The 8,842-nt window shown below is 37.9% G+C and overlaps 1 non-coding gene across 1 annotated transcript; it reads left to right on the forward strand.

Moving 5' to 3' along the window:
• The first annotated feature begins 7,965 nt into the window (after positions 1-7,965).
• Positions 7,966-8,072, forward strand: LOC112933613 (U6 spliceosomal RNA). Its single transcript, XR_003237701.1, has one exon. It is a non-coding gene; the product is annotated as a U6 spliceosomal RNA (small nuclear RNA).
• The last annotated feature ends 770 nt before the right edge of the window (positions 8,073-8,842 follow it).

Genomic DNA, 8,842 nt, shown 5'->3' on the forward strand with positions numbered 1-8,842 from the left:
GGTATCAGTTCAGAGCTGACTTGTGACCCAGTATGTGGTCTATTCTGTAGAAAGTTCCATGTGCACTTGAGAAGAATGTGTATTCAGTTGAGTTTGGATATAAAGTTCTGTAGATATCTGTGAAATCCATCTGTTCCAGTGCATCATTTAAAAGTTCTTGTTTCTTTGTAGATGTTATGTTTAGAAGATCTATCGAGTGTAGAAAGTGCTAGATTGAAGGCACCAAATATAAGTGTATTATTATCTAAGTATGTCTTAAGTTTGGTTATTAATTGATTGATATATTTGCCAGCTCCCATATTTGGGGCATATATATATTGAGGATTGTTAAGCCCTCTTGTTGGGTAGATCCTTTATGTATGGTATAGTGTCCCTCTTCATCTCTCACTACAGTCTTCGGGGTAAATTTTAGTTTATCTGATATAAGCATGGCTACCCCTGCTTTCTTTTGAGGACCATTGGAATGGGAAATGGTACTCCAACCTTTCATTTTCAGGTTGTGGGTGTCCTTAGGTCCCAAATAAGTCTCTTGTAGACAGCAAATAGATGGGTCCTGATCTTTTATCCAGTCTGATACCCTCCGCCTTTTGATGGGGTCTTTAAGCCCATTCATGTTCAGAGTTACTATTGAAATATATGAGTTTAGTGTCATCATAATATTTATTCAGTCCCTATGTTTGTGGATTGTTCCACTGAACTTCTTCTTTAAGGGGAATTTTGAGAGTCCCCCTTAAAATTTCTTGCAGAGCTGGTTTTGTGGTCCCATACTCTTTCATTTCCTACCTGTCTTGGAAGCTCTTTATCTCTCCTTCCATTCTGAATGAGAGCCTTGCTGGATAAAGTATTCTGCGTTGCATGTTTTTTTCATTTAGGACCCTGAATATATCCTGCCAGCCCTTTCTGGCCTGGCAGGTCTCTCTGGAGAGGTCTGCTGTCACTCTAATACTCCTCCCCATAAAAGTCAGGGATTTCTTGTCTCTTGCTGCTTTAAGGATCTTCTCTTTATCTTTGGAATTTGCAAGCTTAACTATTAAGTGTCGATGTGTTGAACGGTTTTTATTCATTTTAGGGCGGAATCTCTCCATTTCCTGGATCTGAATGCCTGTTTCCCTTCCCAGATTAGGAAAGTTTTCAGCTATGATTTGTTCAAATACATATTCTGGACCTCTGTCCCTTTTGGCGCCCTCGGGAACCCCAAATAAATGTAGGTTTTTCTTCCTCAGGCTGTCATTTATTTCCCTTAATCTATCCTCATGGTCTTTTAATTGTCTCTTTTTTCCTCAGTTTCCCTCTTTCCCATCAACTTGTCTTCTATGTCACTCACTCGTTCTTTTACCTCGTTAACCCTCCTCATTAGGACTTCTAGTTTGGATTGCATCTCATTCAATTGACTTTTAATTTCTGCCTGATTAGATCTAAATTCTGCAGTCATGCAGTCTTTTGAGTCCTTTATGCTATTTTCTAGAGCCACCATTAGCTTTATAGTAGTGCTTCTGAATTCGCTTTCTGACTGAATTGTAATCCAAATTTTGTAAGTCTGTGGGAGACAGGACTGTTTCTGATTCTTTCTTTTGAGGTGAGGTTTTCCTTCTAGTCATTTTTCTCAGTGCAGAGTTGCTAAAAACAAGTTGTATTGGGAAAAGGAGAAAAAGCCAGAAGAGAAAGAAGGTAAGAAAAAGAAGAAAAAAAGGAAAAAGGAGGAAAATAGATAAAAAAAATATATAAAAGAGAACAAAAGGATGAAAGAAAAAGGGGGGGAGGCAAACGGAAATCAAAAACATACAAACAAGAAAAAAAACAAGGGGGAGTATCCTCTGATTCTTTATACTGTAAGTCCCTTGACTTCTGCTGGAACTTTCCAGTGCTGCTTGGTCAATAATTTGTTTTTCCTCTGTCCGTCTAGCTGGTCTTCTGGGGGAGTGGCCTGTTGTGCTGATTTTCAGGTGTTAGCACTTGGGGGAGCTTCTCAGCCCCCTGCCTGGTGCAAGGCTCAGTGAAAAATATTTAAGCTGTTTATCAGGTGAAGCCACTGTGAGTCTCAGCGGGGGTTGTTTATCCTGTGAGGCCCCAGGAGGCACAACTACAGTGGCGGCAGCCAGTCCTGGAGCCCTGGATTCAGCTCCTGCAGTAACTACAGAGCTCTCAGCCTGCAGGGTCCTGGATGCTCCAGGCGCAGGCTGCTCATCTGCTCAACTTGAGGCAGCGGTGTCCTTGCTATCCTGGGCCCTCCTGGCCTCTGCCTGTGCCGGGGGGAAGCCGGATCCTGGGCTGTGTCCCCGGCGCCCTGTGCTCCCGGGCCAGCGCTGTTGGATTCGCACTCCCGGCCGTGCAGCCCCTTCTCTGTGGAGCCACAGCCTGAGCCCCTCCGAGCTGCTCCTGGGGCCGCGTAGCCCCCTCTGTGTGGAGCCTCTGCTGGAGCCGCCTCTGAGCTGCTCCTGAGTCCAGTGGTGAGCGCGCTACAGCCCTTTAGGAGCTCCGCGCACTCTCCTCGGGGTGCAGGTGTCTGTTAGTGTCCCTGGGAGCCTGAGGGCATCCCCGCCCCTCCTGGGGTCCTGCTCTAACTCCCTGTGAGAGCCTTGTCGCCTGGGAAGATTGGTGAAGCTCCTGCTTCTCCAGGACGGAGCTTTCCTGTCCTGGGGCTACTCGCCCCAGCCTTAGCCCGGCTCCTTGCGGGGCCCCTCCCCCTTGGATGCCTTTTGTTTCTTTATTTCTTTTTTCCCCGTCTTCCTACCTTGATAGGAGCGTGATCTCTTTTCACTGTAGCATTCCAGCTGTTCTATCTTTAAATCTCAGGCCGAATTTGTAGATTTTCAGGATGGTTTGAAGGTTATCTAGGTAATTTGTTGGGGACAGATGACTTGGGGACCCTACTCTTCCTCCATCTTGCCCCTCCCTCTCCAAATTCCCAGTTTCTGTAGATTGTCTCTGTTTCTTTCTGGTTTATATTATCCTTGGACTCTCTGTCTGGATTTACAGAATTCCCCTTAATATTTCTTGCAGGGCTGATTTGCTGCTCACATATTTTTCTGTTTCTGTCTCTCTTTAAGCTCTTTATCTGTCCTTCCATTCTGAACGAAATCCTTGATGAAGAAACTATTGTTGGCTTCAGATTTTTCTCTTTTAGTATCCCAAATATATCCTATTAGCCTTCTAGCCTGCCGAATCTCTGTGGATATGTAGGATTCCAGTCTAATGTTCCTACCCTTTTCAGTTAGGGGTAGGTTTTTCTGGAGCTGCTTTCAAGATATTCTCTTTATCTCTGAAATTTGCAAGCTTCACTATTATATGTCAGCGTGTTGATCTATTTTTATTCACTTTTGTATTGGATCCTGTCTATTTTTTGTACTTGAATGCTTGTTTTCTTCCCCAGATTAAGGATGTTCTAAGCTATGACTTGCTCAAATATACCTTGTGGCCTTCTCTGTCTTCTTTCTTCTCCCTCACAGTCTCCCATAATTTTATATGTTTTTCCGTTGTATTCCATTGGTGATTTCTTTAAGCTTCCTTCTATAATCCATTAGTTGTTTTCTCTTTTCCTTAGCTTCCGTCATTTCCATCCACTTGTCTTCTATGTTACTTACCCTCTTCTACTTCATTTACCCTAGGTGTTAAAGCATCCAATTTAGACTGTATCTCAGAGCATTTTTAATTTAGGCCTGATTGGGTCTCGTTTCTTCTCCAAGAGAGTCTCTAGTGTCTCTTATCCTTATTTTCAAGTCCAGCTAGGTATCCTGTATTCTACATCTGTCATTTTGCTTATGTTCATATCAAATCTCTGGCAGAGACTATTATCTCTGGTTCTTTCTTTTGTTGTGAATAACAAAAATATCAACCATGACCTGGGTGAAATACACACTAGATAAATCCAAGAGTTTAGAAACCAGAAAAGAAAAAGAAAATTAAAAATTAAGAAAGAAAAAAAAGCAGGGTGAAGGAAGAGAAAATATATTCTCATACAATGAACAAGGGGATCCACTTGGTCCTGAGTATTTCTTGTTCTCTATCTTAGAAGGCACTAAATCCCGAATTTGTAAAGAAAGCAATACTTACATGTATACAAAGATATAATTAAATATCGTGAAAGGAAGTAAAAAATGAGGAATATATCTATGCAATATAAATGTAAAAAAATAAAAGTTAAAAAGAAGTCTTAGAAACAATGCTTTGTGCACCCAGGTGACTCAGTTGGTTGGGCATCTACTTTCAGCTCAGTTCATGATCCCAGGTTCCTGGAATTGAGTCCCACATCAGGCTTCCTGCTGAGTGGGGAGTCTGCTTCTCCCTCTCCCTCTGCATTGTGCACGTGCTCTTTCTCTCTTTCTTTCCCTGAAATAAATAAATAAAATCTTTTAAAAACCCCAAAGTTTTGATAAAATACGAAACTAGTGGAAAAGTGAAAAAAGAAAAAATGTAATGGAAAAGTTTAAACTGAAAGATAAGTGAATCATAAGAAAAAAAAAACTTGAATTCTATATACCATTTTCCCCTAGCCTTGAGTTTTACAGTTCTGTGTAGTCCATAAATTTGCTTTTCAAAGCAACCGTTCTTCCAGTTCATCTTCTGGAGGAGCTACCTGAGAAGCTGATTCTCAGTTCTCTTTAATGGGCATAATGGCACTGCCCCTTGCCAAGGGCTGAGCTTGGTGTAAGCTGTTTTTGATTACTCTGTGTGGCTTTTGTTCCTTGAAGGCTTTCCTTGCCTATTTAGAGGATCAAAATAAAATTGCTATGCTATGCCCTAATCTCCAGGCCCAGAATCTCTCTTCAGTAAACCCTCAGTGATAGTCTTCCATTTTGTGTGTTCCAAATTCTGTAGATTCTTGTGGTTCACACCCATATTGATTCTCCCAGGAGAAGGCAGAAGATCCCATGTTTTTACATTATGTAGTTCCCTGGCCCTGAGAGCAGTCGTCAGATCATGCATGCATCCACTCTGCACCTCCCTGAGGAAGGGGAGGGTCACTGCTTTCCTGTTTATGCAGGGCTCCAACACTAAGAGCTGTCCCTTGGTATTGTGCATGTACCCTCTTTTGCCTCTCACAGGGGAAGGCAGAGGGTCTCTATATTCCTCTTATTTGCAGGGTTCCCACAGAGAACAGTCATCCAATAGCATGCAACTTGCAAGTCCTTTCCTATGTTTGTTGACTACTTTCCATGCTTGGAACTCCACTGGCTCAGGCATTCTTTCTTTGACTCTGGGATCTTGAGACCACACTATCCCATCTAGAATTCTTTTTCATTTAATCACCTGAGCACCTTTCAGTCAGGGATGTCTCTCACTGGAGCAGATTTCTAAGGGTTATGATTTTGCCCTCTGAGGCTATCTCATTTTCTGGTAGCTGGCTTACTGAGCTTCTCCCCTCCTGCTGTTTATCTTCAGATATATACCCATATAACCACTTCTCCACATGTCCTACCTTGCAAAAAGTGGTTGCTTTCCTACTTGTAGAGTTCCAGATAGTCTTTTCTTACATCACAGGTTGAATTCATGGGGTTGTTCAGAATGTTTTGATAGTTATCTAGCTAAATTCAAGGGACTAGATGAAAGAGATCTCCTACTCCTGCCATCGTGGCTCCATTTCTTAGCTCACTTTTCAAATATTGGTCGAGATTAAATGCTTGGGTTTATTTCTGAGCTCTCAATTCTGTTCTGTTGACCTATGTGTCTGGTTTTATGACAGTAAAGTTTTGATATTTTGATAACTATAATTTTTGGTGTAGATTAAAACCAGGAAGTGTGATGCTTCCCACTTTGTCTTCTTTCTCAGTCTTGCTTTGGCTATTTACACTCTTCTGTAGTTCCATATAAATTTTAAAAATTTCTCCTTCTGCAAAAAAATACTATTGTAATCTTTATAGGGATTGCATTGAATCTATAAATATCTACTAATAAATATTTTAACAATATTAACTATTAATTATTGCAATCCATGAATACAGGCTACCTTTCCATATATTTGTGTTTTCATTAATTTCTTTCATCAAATTTTTGTAATTTTCAGAGTAGACATCTTTCATCATTTTGATTACATTTATTCCTAATTATTTTATCATTTATGATGCTACTATAAATGGAATTGCTTTCTTTAATTTTTTCAGATAATTTATTGTTAGTCTGTAGAAATGCTACTGACATTTGTATGTTAATTTTGTATCCTGCAACTTTATTGAATTTGTCAGTAAGATCTAATTTTCTTTGTTTAATCTTTTTGGGTTTTTTTCAAGTTTTTATTTAAATTATAGTTAGTTAACATATAGTGGAATATTGTTTTCAGGAATAGTATTTAGTGATTTATCATTTACATATAACACCCAGTGCTCATCACAAATGCCCTCCTTAATAGCCATCACCCATTTAACCCATCCCATGTCCATCTCCCTTCCATAAACACTCAGTTTGTTGTCTATAACTATAGAGTTTCTTGCCTTTAGCGTTTTCTATATATACAATCTTGTTATTACCAAATAGAGACAATTTTTCTTTTTCTTCTCCAGTTCTGATGTTTCATTCCTTTACCCTGAGTGATTGTTGTAGCAAGGGTTTTCAATGCTATGTTGAATAAGGATGATAAGGGCAGAAACCCTTGTCTTGTTCCTAATCTAAAAGGAAAACATTTTAGCCCTTCACAACTAAGTATGATATTAGCTATGGGTTAATTATATGTGGACTTTATTTTGTTGATATAGTTCCTTTTATACTTAATTTAAGAATTTTAACACGAATGGATGTTGAATTTTTCCAAATGCCTTTTCTGAATTGAGATAATATTTTTTTATCCTATTAATGTGATGTACCACATCGACTTATTTGCATAAATTGAACCGTCCTTGCATCTCAGATGTAAATCTGACTTGATCAAAGTGAATGATCCTTTTAATGTGCTGCTGAATTTGGTTTGTTAGTATTTTGTTAATAATCTTGCATCTATATTTATCAAAGATATTGATGTGTAGTTGTATTCACTGGTAGTGTTGTTTTCTGGCTTTGGTCTCAAGGTGATACTGGCTTCATAAAATGAGATTTGGAGTGTTTCCCACTCTTTAATTTCAAGAAGGATTGGGAAAAATGCTTTAAACATTTGGTAAAATTCTCTAATGAAGCCCTCTGGTCCTGGACTTTTCTTCTTTGGGAGATTTTTTATTACTGATTCAATGTAATTACTAGTTTTGCTTTTTTTTTTTTTTTACTTTTTAATCATCATTCTCTTTGTTGCTGTGCTAAAATACTTTGTAATAAAATTCGTCATCCTTTTCTAAAAATGATGTCATTACTAGTAATTGGTCTATTTATAACTTCTAAATCTCCTCAATTCAGTCTTGATAATTTGTATGTTTCTAAGAAATTTTCCCTTTCTTCTATAGTGTCCAGTTTCTTGGTGTACAGTTGTTCATAGTAGCCTCTTAGGAGTCTGTATTTCTATGGGATCAGTTGTAATGTCTTTTTTCATTATATTTTTATCAGTTTGAGACTTTTTTGGTTCATCTAAATAAATATTTGTTAATTTTGTTTTTTTTTTCAAAGAGCCAACTCTTAGTTTAATCTTGTCTATTATTTACTGTTCTCTATTTCATTTAGTTCTGTTCTAATCTTTATATTTTCTTCCTTCTGTTAACTTTGAGCTTAGGCTGTTCTTCTCTTCCTAATTCCTTAAGGTGTAGAGTTAGGTTATTTGTGATTTTTCTTGCTTCTTAGATTTTTATTGTTATTAACATCCCACTTAGTACAGTTTGAGCACATCGATAAGTTTTGATATATCGTGTTTTCATTTTCAATTGTCTAAAGACACATTGTATTACTTCTTTAATTTCTTCTCTGAACCATTATTTGTTCATGAGATTCTTGTTTAATTTTCATGTGCTTGTGAATTTCCAGTTTTTATCTCATTATTCATTTCTAGGTTCCTACCCTGTAGTCATGGCAGATACATGTTATAATTTCAGTCTTCTCATTAAGATATGTTTTGTGGTGCTCGCTTCGGCAGCACATATACTAAAATTGGAACGATACAGAGAAGATTAGCATGGCCCCTGCGCAAGGATGACACGCAAATTCGTGAAGCGTTCCATATTAAAAAAAAAAAAAAAGATATGTTTTGTGGCCTAACATAGCCTATCTTAGAAGATGTTTCATGTGTACTTGGGAAGAATGTGCATTCTGCTGTTGTCAGCTAGAATGTTCTGTATATGTCTGTAAGATTCATATGGTCTAAAGCTCTGTTCAAATCCACTGTTTCCTTATTGATTCCCTGCCTGAACAATCTATCCATTATTGAGAATGATGCACTAAAGTCCCCAAATATTTTTGAATTGTTCATTTCTCCTTTTAGCTCTATTTGTTTTTACTTTATGTCTTTAAATTCTCCTATGTTGGACACATGAATATTTGCAATTGCTATATCATTTTGATTACTAAGCCTTTATCACTACATAATGACCTTCTTTGTCTCTCTTTAAAAATGTTTAAAGTCTATTTTTTTCTAATAAAAGTACAGCTACCCCTGCCACTTTTGCATTACCATTTGCTTGAAATATTTTTTTTCATCCCTTCACTCTCAGTCTATGCATGTCTTTGGGACTAAAGTGAATCTCTTGTAGGGAGCATACTATTGAATTTTGCTTTTCTATCCATTCAACCATTCTATGCCTTTTAATTGGATAATTTAATTCAATTTCATTGAAAATAATTATTATGTGCTAAAACTTACTGCCATTTGTGATTTTTTTCATATATCCATTGTTATTTTTTTCTTATTCTGCTGCCTTTTTTGTGTGTATTTTGATGTCCTATGGTACCAGTATTCTTTGACTTCCTTATGTTATTTTGTGCAATTCCTACAATATTT

This window comes from Vulpes vulpes, chromosome X (assembly GCF_048418805.1).
Source record: "Vulpes vulpes isolate BD-2025 chromosome X, VulVul3, whole genome shotgun sequence".
Classification (NCBI taxonomy): Eukaryota; Metazoa; Chordata; class Mammalia; order Carnivora; family Canidae; genus Vulpes; species Vulpes vulpes.